Raw genomic sequence first — 12,271 nt, 5'->3', positions numbered from 1 at the left:
ATTGCTTCTATTATTATCGGATTGTTATCATGTTACATAACGTGGTATTATCATGTATATCATGTATGCATAAAATTTGATTATCGAATAAAATAGAATACGAGTTTATCAAAATTTTGGATAAATATTTCGAAGTATGCACTCGATCAAATTTGCAATATTAACGTCTCGTTAGTTCTAATGTTTTTAAGTACTCGCCTATAGTTATTAATCCTTGTTAAAGAGATAATTAATTCTTGATATAATTTCTTATTCTTGATCTAATTTCTTATTCAGTTAATTCTCGCTAAAAATAGTAAGTGGCTAAAAGTCTTCAACTTAGTAACATGGTAGAACGATGTCGATAATCGTTGTTGATTAATAATTATTATTATCGCATTGAAAACTAGATTGTACTCTGTTATATTAGATTTTCTTTCAAAATCACGCGATAACGATAACAATAACGTGACTTAAAACACGTTTATGAATAAAAAAAACACAAATTCTTTTTCTAAAATTCCTTTGAACGGTACAAAATTCCTCTCCGAATTTCCTTCAGCTTCTAACAGTTCGGCTCTTGAAAATGAAAAATGAAGATTTCTTTCGTTATCTCTCAGAATCTCAGAATATTTGCTGTACCTTTGAGATTTATTTTCAAAAGTATCTTTCTTAAAGTATCCTTACCTGCTTCTTTCCTCGAGTTTCGCTCGTAAAAGGAAAGCCTTTAAAAATTTCTGCCATCGTCACTCAAGAGTTCGACCTTTTACGGTACATTCGAAATTCAACTTGTTTCTTGATTAGCCAATTCACGTGACTCTAAAATGTCAGTGACATGTTGATAAATTATATGCGTAGGTCGTACGATAAAACCTGCCTAACATTTGTAATACCTTTGCAAGTTACGGTTATCATCGCAAAACGTGTAACCAAACGCGATTTCGTTTTACAATTTCGATTCTGTAACCTTCAGTCGCAAATTCTCGCCAATTTCAACGGATTCGTCGATCGATTATTTTGTTAAGACGCGTATCAGAAGACCCGTGCAAGTAACTTCAGAGATTTTATTTCTTCAGATCGAAAATATAACTCCAGATAGGATTACAATTTTTCGTTTACGTTTTCGAATACAAGAAGAAGACGTATCTTCTAATATCTGTCACACCGCGATACAGTATTTGCACCTAGATTAGCCGAGTAATCAGATAACTCGCTAGCTCGACGAAAACATGTAACAAATAACGTCCACTTAATCTCGCTGTTTTGCAATGGAAAAAATCATGGATTAGATTACGTGAATTAGGTTTGTAAATAAAATGACTCGTTTCCACAATAATACTATCAATCTTTAATAATAAAATAATTTATTAAGAAATGGAAAAAGTTACGTGTAATATAGTATACTCCACTTTGTTAATGTCATTTATTAATAATGATAATTTATAAACTATATCACCTGTTTAAAACTTTATTAATAATATCAGTTCAATCGCTTAATCGTACATTTTCAATGAAATGAACAATTTTATTTTGAACAATTTTCAATGCGAATTCGCCAACGTGTTGATTAACAATTTAAAATAGTAATTTTGTTTTGCAAATATTTTTTTTATTATCTATTTATTTACATTTTACAATTTGTCCAGTAGGACATTTGGTAAAATATTATGGCTTAGTGATATAGCAATATAGCATGTGGATGGCTTCCCCCAGTGGGATACCATCTTCAAATTTTTGCAAAAGTCACTGCAATAAAGTCACTTGCAATAAAAGTCACTGAAATTTTATGGCTATTGATAGTTTCGTGCAAAGCAGGCCAACCTCGTGTATATCAATCGCCTGACATTGGCACGATGATTAATGGAGCCATTTAAACGAGACTGAAAGCATTTGGATTCGTCCGTTGGATCGTTGGATTATCTTCGTCTCATAAACCAAAAATATTTCTTTCTCGCTATTTTCCTTTAACACTCGGAATACTAGCAAACGCGCCATAGTACGTTAGAAACGAAGACATTCGGAAAGACCTGGGATTACCAACGGTCAAGGAGGAGATTAACAGAAGTGCAAGAAGGTACAGAGAAAGAATAGCAACGTACCCGAACCGGCTGGCAGCGGAAACGGTCGGCGCAACAAATATAAAAAGGAGACTAAAAAGCAAACACCCAACAGATCTCACAAAGGACATAACCCAACATGCAAACACCACACTAAAGAAATAAATCAATCAAATTCGAAGATGGTATGCCACTGGAGGTAGCCATTCACACGCTATATTGCTATATCACTAAGCTATAATATTTTACCAAATGTCCTACTGAACAAATTGTAAAATGTAAATAAATAAATAAATAAAAAAAAAATATTATTTTCCTTTCCTTCACGCCATAGTTAATGTCCAAATGCAATTTTTCTTTTCTCTCTAATCGTTTTTTAATCTCATAACGATTATATATTTTTCTTTTAACGATCAGGATTATTAAATACCTTTATTTCCATTCTTTTCGTCAAGATTATTGATTCTCTCTTTACTGGACGAGGCTTCTAATGGAAAGTTTCTCGATCATCCTCATCGCTATCGTTGCTCGTGATATCACTACAGAGACGAACATGAACGATTCCATTCATCGATCGTATGCGGGAATCGTCAGAAGGAAACAAAATCAAGCCGATTCGTACAATTTACCAGTTTCTAGTCTATTCCGCTCTATTTTTAAATGAATCTCGGTCTTTGAAACGAGCTTTTTAAACGCCTTTGAGTGTTTACGAAAAAAGAATCAACCGAATAAAAATGTACGATCGATCGACTTATAATTAGTATCATTTTCGATTAAATTTCTGTGTACTTTAGATAAAGATATCTTCAAATTTTTTCAACTGGTAAACTGGTAAGCAAGACGTTGTATAACAATGTGCAAAATCTGGACGTCAATATCGAGCGAATGCATTTTTTCGAAAGTCTCTCTCGCGTTACACTTTGACGAATCGCCTGCTTCTACTCGCAACATCTCGGAAACTTTCCGTCGTTCACACGATTATCGATGCGCTTGTTTTTTAATCGCTAGTCTTAACTACGCGCCACAATTCGTAATTCGCGATCTGTCTATTTGAAATTCGCAGGCTGTTACGCAGGTCGTGCAACATGTGTATGCAACACACGTTCGAGAAGAAAATTAGAATGCAAATGTATCGGGACAAATTTGAATGCAATAGCAGTACATGTTAAGAGAAAGTTGACAGGTGGTATTTTTCATCTTGATTATAGCACATCAAAGGTATCTTCATGGAAATATTATCGACGTCTCGATCAAAATCGTATTGATGCCACTATTATCGATCTACGTAAATTTTTATCAATCCGATCCTGACGTTAGGTACTGTAATACATCAATAATACTTAAACTATTTTCCAATTAACACAAGACGATATATAATAATAAAATATAATAAATAAAAATTTGGAATAAAATTCTTTGGAACTTTAATGAAAAAAAAAATTATTATTCATATTACTGCTCGTTCCACATATTGCATCGTTTATAGTATGAATATTCAAAATACTATTCGTAGAACAAAATCACATAAAAAGTTAATAAAATGTTGAAGAAACGTCACTGGCGAAACGTCATCGGCATGCAACTTTGCCAAGAAAAGGCAGTTGACTTTTTTCACGTTTTTCTATGTTTTCGACAGTAAAATGAAACTGTGACCATAAGATGGAATATCGTATGATCATGAAGATTCACGCACGTGATGAACGAGGATCGCAAATAATGACGTGACAACACGAGGAAGAATGCGAATGGCGACACGTGCTGCACGTGGACGATAGTGTTACGTGCATGATTGCAGGTATCACGCAGCTAATCCGCTGATAACTGCCGTGACCAGCCTCCGCTGCTTCGTTCATTGTAAATAGGAACACGCGTAACTTGATAAAATTCCCTTGTGTGTGAACGCCGACGGAAGCGGAAAAAGAAACGCGATACTTGTGATTAAACTGTCGCCGTTTATCGATGCAATTTTCAAAAATCTTTTCTAGCCTTCGAAACTTCGATAGTGACTTAATCTTAGAGAACAATTCGATTCGAACACTCGATTTTCAATTTTCAGTTGGAAATGATAAACATTTTCTGCTTAATTATTATTCATGTAACCAAAACAGATACGAATACGTGTTTAATGAGAAGTATCTCATCAATCTAAAATGAGCGACTCCTAACTATTCCTCGTTAAAGTATTTTTGTTAGGTCGTCCGAAAAGTTTCTTTCGTTTTATAAGGAAATGATGGATGCCCAACATTTTTCGTTTCATATTATTTTATCGAATTACTGAAAATTCTCAACGCGAGTATTGATTGTAATTTTAATAAATAAATAAAAAAAAATATTATTTTATCGAATTACGTATGATGCATTTTGTTCTATCAAAATAAAGATCACAATTTTGATGCATCGATGATACAAAAGATGCATCGTTGTAAAAGACGTGTTTGTAAAAGAAAGACTTTCCGGACAACCTAATACTTAGCAGAATAATCGGTATACAAATATGCTTCATAATTGTATCATAGAATACGCTATATTAGAATAACACAAGAATATGTAATTTCCGCTGTGAATCGTTATTATGTTTGACTAGAGAATTCTCCAAACTAGGCCACTGATAAATAATCTAAGCGTCTCTAAAAACAAACGTTTGCTATCATGACTTACGTCGCTGAACGATGATTAAATAATTGTGTAAATTTCCCAAGGGAACTAAAACGTGGTTGTTAATTCTGTTCATGTGCCAACGAACATCGAGTAAGAAAAGATACTCTGAGTATGTTTCTTATTAACGAACAAATTGTTCCTTTGCGATTGTGAAATATTTTATAAATATACGATCGATTAATTGAAAGTGACAACGTTTATTCATCATTTATCAATGGATATCACGAGCTGGTATCCAGTACGAATGTTCAAAGACTCGTTTCGCGTTGATTTCTAGATGGCATGCAAATTGCAAATCGTTTCGCAAGATTTCATTGCTTAAACGACGCGTTCCCCGGCGAGATTCTACATTCAGCTTGCGTCAGAGATCACTCGGACTATCTATTCATTGATAACACGTTTTTCGAAGATACGAACGAACGAAAGCGGAATGAACTCGCAATGAACCGCGCGAAGGCGTTGCATATTTTTAGAGTAGTGAAAAATGGATGTTAAACATTCATAGAATATTTCGAAAGATCGTAAAACCGTTAGAAAGCTGAATTTATATTATTCAGTTCGATAGGTGTCTTTCGGTTTTGACATTTTAGATTTAATTATATGAAATTTAGATTAATTCCGAATTTTTTAATTCGGCTTTAAGAAATTTGAGTTTAAATTACACTCGAATTTTGGTATTCGAAAGTCTGAATCCTACCGTTTTCAGAATGTGAATCTAGTTTTTAATTAATGCACTGTGAATTTATCGGTCGTTATTTCACGGAAATCTTCAACTGGTGACAATAGGATTATATCATCCTATCAGGATGTTACAGCACGATTACATCATACCATAATCTTTCAATAACGCTTCAATCAATTGATAACGCATAGCAGAGACTGATAGTTAGGGGAATAGCTAGTTGACAGGGAGTTCAATTGTTCACAACCGTGGATTCTTTGCTCGGGTATATTACCATTGTGGAATTGTACAATTCACCGAATAAATTATTTTCAGGCCTGATATAACTGTCAACTGATAAGGTTATTTTTCAATAAAAAAAACGCGCACTTTTAAAGCCATGCATAAAGTGATTTACTTGAGATAAAATGTTCAGTTAACAAGTGGATGTAATTGGTAATTATCGTAATTAACGTTGTACGAATTAAACAATTGCTTACAAATAATAAAAATAAACAATAAATAATAAATTTAAAAAAGAAAAAAAAAGTGAATTTCTACGACCGCAGTCGGTAGGACTCGAACCTACGCTCCCAGAGGGAATCTGATTTCTAGTCAGACGCCTTAACCACTCGGCCACGACTGCTTCGACGGATACTTGGAAAAAATGATAAATACATTAGTATTTTTTATATTTTAAAATGAACATTTTGAATTTTGTTTAATCTAATTACAGAAACTAATTCGTCCATTGTATCAATAGTGATTCATTGTGCCGAATGAATTTATTTTTTTATTTATTTTATTATTGTTTAGTCCGTGCCTTTCGGCTTTGGACGAACTTTCGGTTTTACATCTCTTACATCTAATTCTCTTCTTATATGTCTACTTCTTTTCCACTCTATTGCACTACCTTGCTTATTCTACATCTAAGAACTAAGCATAAATCATCATAAGGAACCATAAATCATCAACTAATGACTAAAAGCTATTGCATCTTTTGGTCTTTAAACTTCATCCTCCCTTCTTAAGTACTTTGGTAATTCCTCTTTGGCTATGTTTCTGTACTGTATATTATACTTGGATTCCCTTATCCTTTTCCCCCTCTCTTCTGTTTTTCTCCTTCCATCTGAAGAAGTATAATTGATATTATTTTCATTTTTAAGAAACCATATAACCAAAATAGATCAATTTAATAACCAAAACCAAAATAGAACCAATTTAGATAGCAATGCAATCTAAAATACTCAGAACAATAGCAAATGCGCCATGGTACGTTAGAAACGAGAACATTCGGAAAGACCTGGGAATACCAACGGTCAAGGAGGAGATTAACAGAAGTGCAAGAAGACAGAAAAAGAATAGCAACGTACCTAAACCGGCTGGCAGCGGAAATGGTCGACACATCAAGCATAAAAAGAAGATTAAAAAGGAAACACTCAACAGATCTCACAACCTAACAAATTACATAACCTAACAAACACGATGATGGTACCCCGCTGGGGGTAGCCACCCACATGTTAAATTAGTATACCGCTATATTTTACCAAATGTCCTACTGGACAAATTGTAAAATTTAAATAAATAAATAAAAAAAAAATGTACGTGACTTTTATCATATTATGACCATTGTTTAATAAACAACATTGATTAATCAAGAAAAATAAAGGATAAAATCAGGATCGTTGCAAAGGAGAAAATGAAGATTAACCTGTGAAATCAGAAATTGTATTTCAGTGGATTGATACAATAGAAAGATAACAGACAAAGGACGCAATTAGAAATCGAAATTTATTTAGTAGACGTTATAATATATTGATTATCTATGTTAATCAAGTACAGCGAAACCAAATGACTTGCTTTATAGAATTCTTTTATTCGTACTTATATATTCTGCTAAAAAAATGTTCCTCGAGGTTGCGTTAATTAATTTTCATTTTTATTATATCCTTGTGGTAAGTCGGTTTATGGAAATCGAAAAGATGACACACGCTTATAGTGTACAATATTTCCTGTCCGATGAATGCAAGTCAGAAGGAAATTTTACAAATAGAATATGAACACTATATAATTATCATGGAATCTGATCAACAGCGAAGAGCAAAATTTCACTCGCGACAGATTCAATGGAATGATCGATACTATATCGTAACGCAACTTCGCAGGCTATAGAACTTATTCTTTTTCACCTTAAAAGCAAACACTACGATTACTCGAAATTACATCGGAGTACACTCGATGGAGCGTTATTCAGTGTTTTCTTTTTTCTTATTTTTCTGAATACCTATGCGCCTCCAAAAATTGCATTCACAAGAACCTGTCGAGACAATATCCTAACCTCGAATATTTCTCTTGATTGAACACAGAATCGCATAACCTACTATTCGCGAGTCTAAACGTTACTGAAAATCCCAAAAGCCCTATCATTCTCACTTCTTCGCTCAATTTACAATATATGTACGAACTCAACGCACAAAGTTCAATGAAATAGCGGGCACGTTCTCCTTTCTCTTATCGATCATCCGAAAGAGATGAAAAACATTAAATAGAACGATCCATTTCGTTATATTCCATCTTGGCTTTTTTTATATTTTTATTTTTCATCTCGCTCGATAGACGATTTTAAAGAAAGAAATACTCATAAAGATCTTATCTTCGAGGTTGCTTAACCTTCGACTAATTTCTTTCTGCACACGCTTTTTAAGTAACTCGTTATACTTATAATTAGTGTAATGTGGCCGTAAACGTATATGTACAATCTTATAGCTGTCGACTGAATCCATTAATCTTTTTCTTAAAATCGAAGAGATTTCTCCTTCTTTTTCCAACGAAATCGACTTCACTCTGTTTCATTTATGCATACATAATTATGAAGTCACGCGTCGGACCTTGTGTTTCTACGAAGCTTATAGTGCAACTCGAATTGCAATAACAGCTAGACAAAAATTCTAAAGTCACGCCACGACCTCGATCGAGGATCGATGCCGGTAGCGTTGGTCTACAGCGATTATTCGGTAATTATCTGCGCGATTAGCGATACAAAAAAATGTTCTGTCGATTTGTCCGCACGCGAAAAAGAACGATCTGCGATTATTTACAGACATTGATTTTATTTTCTATTCATTATCCTGCGTCTTCGCGTTTTTCTTTTTTTCTTCTCTCCCTCTTTTTTTTGTTATTTCTACGTATAAATATATGTAAGTATGTACCTTTTGTTCATAGAAGATCGGGTCACGGAGAATCTTTAATTTCTATCAAATGACTAAATACTTCGAATCGAGAGGAAACTTATTTTTTCATCTTCTTCTTTTCTTTTTTTTTCTTCGCAATTTTCTTCAGCATTTTTCAGTCAAGTGTAAAAATAGATACTTTATCGCCTCATATATCTTCTTTCTTCTGCATCTTATCTTTTTTTTCGCGGCTTTTCATCTAAAACTGAGAAATATGCAGTAGGATAATGTAATACAGAATAATGTTCAGGAAATGTTCTAAGAACACCAAATCTAAGAAGATTTTTAAGAAAGATCTTTAAACATAAATATGGAGCGATGACGGTGGGGAAATTTATTTTTTGACAATGTGAGTTGAATGTAATTTGTTAAGTTGTTGAATTTTGATATTAACACGTCTGACTTGTAAAAGTTTTTCCATAATTTGGTGTACCATAGAACATCTGCTGAACATGGGACGCCAAGAGCAGTTAGGTCCCAACTTTTTCACACTTTCATGTAGAAACGTGAGTGTTTTTTCTATTTTAATGTTTTCCAACCATAAAGTTCACGCGTCAAATGAATATCGATAATAATCGTCGAAAACAACCCGACGATAACGAACAACTTGATCAAAAAAGAAACATAATCGACTTGTATGATGGATCGAATGAAATCTACATGATTATTACTAACTCGTTTCGACTTTAATGATTACAATTGGCTTACCATCATCCGAGATAGCAATATTTGAAATATTTCCACAAACCGTTCATAGTATTTCAATTTGGTTTATTCTAACCTAAGTTTCACTCGAAAAAACATCACGCTTTAGGGAGCAAAGGGAATCTAGCGGTTCTACATTCGAGTTTGGGATCTCTTTCTCCGTTTTCTTTTACAATCGATCCTTGAAAGGATGCTTCCAGCGACTGATCAAAGTTTCGCATTACGTCTGAGTGAAAAAATGGGATTGTTAATCGCTAGAATCGTTCTAAATGCTAAGTAGGCTAGTGAGGTTGTTTACGCCTATGGATAATCGCTATTAATCGATATCGTAATATGCACATTATGCACACACGCTGAGAAGTGGGCCTAGAGCAAACGCTACTTCATTTTATGTATCAATTTTACCATCTATAGATCACCGTACAATCGTAGCTCGTATTCATATTATGTACATACAGGGCGGTAAATGAAATGTACACACGTGTCTCATCACCCACCATTTTACGATAATTTAAAATTCTTCATGGATTTGAGATCATTCGAGGGATCGTTCGATCGATCAAACGAAGCGGGAAATTCGAAGCATAGAAAATAACGCGTTTTATACAATTTGTATGCCTTCGAAACTACAACGTGGCGAATAAAATGCATCAAATCGAACTATCCCTTGTAATTATACCGGATATTTAAACCCACAATCAGATGAAATAATGTTCAAAACAGTACTATACGAGAAGTATTATTTCGAATTGTATCGTGTACGATAGACAATGAGAATTATAGTTTAAACGCGTCTGCATTAGAAATAATATTTAATTTCAGAATGTTGGACAACGTAACGTCACATTGATATAATTTAAATTTATTTCTCTTAATAATTTACTGGGCAATATGGCGAAGTCTCATTCCCTTTCAACGATTTACTAATATAATCAATACTCGATTACATCGATGAAAATTTATATCAAACCACCCCGTATATCGAAGGATGACGAGCAAAACGCTCTCTATCTTAAGTAATTCATACCTATAAATGTGACACGAATTATTTGTACAATATTTGCTGTACTTGCCCGTTTCGAATTGGATGGAATTTACGAGAGTTAAGGCTCGTCTATCAATTTATTCCGTTCGAGGACGAAGGAGACGGTAAAATTCAGATCTCGATTAAACGAGTTTTTGTTTATTCCAACGCTATTTTTCGCGTTTTAGAAGAAATAATTCAATGTCGATAAGATATTATCGTTGATGCATTGGGAAAACGATTTCGACAAAACATATCTCACACTTCCTTAAAAACCACGATTACGCTAATAATAGAGCAAAGAAAAAATTACTATAATCGACCAAACAAACTGTGGAGATAAACCATCGAAATAACTAGAGATGAGAAAACAGGAAATTGAAAGATTATCGTAATTTCAATCGTTTTTAATATCTCAACGAATTTTTTGTAAATAAATATTTTATTTCCTTCCTAACGTGTTTTATTATCGTTTCAAAGTTATTAAATTCTGCTCGATGATCTTTGACGAATAAAAATTAGGAACTGTCGAATGATGAAACGATATTTTTTCAAGTGATTCTCTTCGAGAGCCTTAACCCTGTAGAAACACGAAACAGTACTATATTTTTGATGCTCGTGGTATCGCACTAGAACACGTAAAACGCTTAAATATTGCTCTTTCCATAACCACCGTTGCGGTTAGATTAGTGGCAGTGCCATTTACTATTATTTTGTTTTGCTTCCTCCCTCGAATGAAACGAATACGTCGACTTAATGTAATGGTGGTTTCCATAGTTCTTTTTTTCTTTTCTCTTACTATCTACAGACATGTACGTTCAGTCGCTCGGCACTATTAAAAAAAAGATATATTAATTAAGAATTGAAGGACGACATCATCCTTGTCCTAGATTATAAAAATGAAATTCTTAATAATTTAAAATTTCTTCTTTTACATCCTCCTTTCCTTAATAATACAACGTCTTCATGAAAGGAAAGCACGTAACGTAAGACAAATGTAGAACTCTGTAGAACGTGTCACTTAATTGAAGTTTCAAAAATTCTGAAATTTCAAGTTGTTAAATTTTCCAAAGGCTACTTCAACTTAACTGTGTATTAATTGCGATAAAAGTTCTTTCTTTTTAATTATAATAAATTTTTTAAATAGACACAAGTGTATATTATTCTTCGTTAAATTATTTTATGCTTAGCGATTTATGTTTAAATATCGTGATTGATGATGGAATATGGGGATGGATAAAAACAACGTTTATTTCATCAGGAAATATAACTGAATGCATTGAAAACGACATAAACGGAAATGGAATATACTCTGCTAAATTACATATTTAGCAATTATTGATTTTCATTTTCTTTGCATAACAAAGAGCAATGTGGAAAGGTGTCTCAAGTTCGAATCATCGATATCAGCTATATATTTTGCTTTATTTATACTTCAAATTATTTTACTTTAAAAATTACAGAGATCATGTTTTCGTTTATAGATTGTCGCCAATGACAAAAAAACGAGATATTTGCAAACGTGTATAATATACGCTTACAATATAATTAAAAAAAAATAAAAATAAAAGACAATAGCGAATGAAGAAAATTCAAATAGAGAAACTAAAATATATTTAATAGCAAAATACATAAACCAAGGGGCGAAGAAAAAAAAATAAAGAGGATAGGTGCTGTGTGATGATGTTAGAGTAATGATGGACCAGGTCGGTCACCATTTTTGGAAAAGTAAAAATTATCTTCTCTTCTGTATACAAAATTTCTTTTATCAACGTTTTCTTTTATGATTTAAGTAAAGTTAATAACTTTCTTACGTATTAAAGAGTAAGATGCTGTTCGTCATTTTTCCATTATATAAATAGACATGCGTTTATCGATAGTTTAAAAATTTGCTTATATTTCGTTTACAAAAATAAAATAAAACGCGAGATAATTCATCCTATCTATGAATGAAAAA

The 12,271-nt window shown here is 33.0% G+C and overlaps 1 non-coding gene across 1 annotated transcript; it reads right to left on the bottom strand.

Moving 5' to 3' along the window:
* Positions 1-5,919: 5,919 nt before the first annotated feature.
* Positions 5,920-6,001, bottom strand: TRNAS-AGA. The gene has a single exon. It is a non-coding gene; the product is annotated as a tRNA-Ser (tRNA).
* Between the last annotated feature and the right edge of the window lie 6,270 nt (positions 6,002-12,271).

Source organism: Bombus impatiens, unplaced genomic scaffold (assembly GCF_000188095.3).
Source record: "Bombus impatiens unplaced genomic scaffold, BIMP_2.2 scf_0665, whole genome shotgun sequence".
In the NCBI taxonomy this organism is placed as follows: domain Eukaryota; kingdom Metazoa; phylum Arthropoda; class Insecta; order Hymenoptera; family Apidae; genus Bombus; species Bombus impatiens.
Note: the sequence above shows the minus strand (reverse complement) of the source record. Positions and strands in the feature narration are given on the sequence as shown.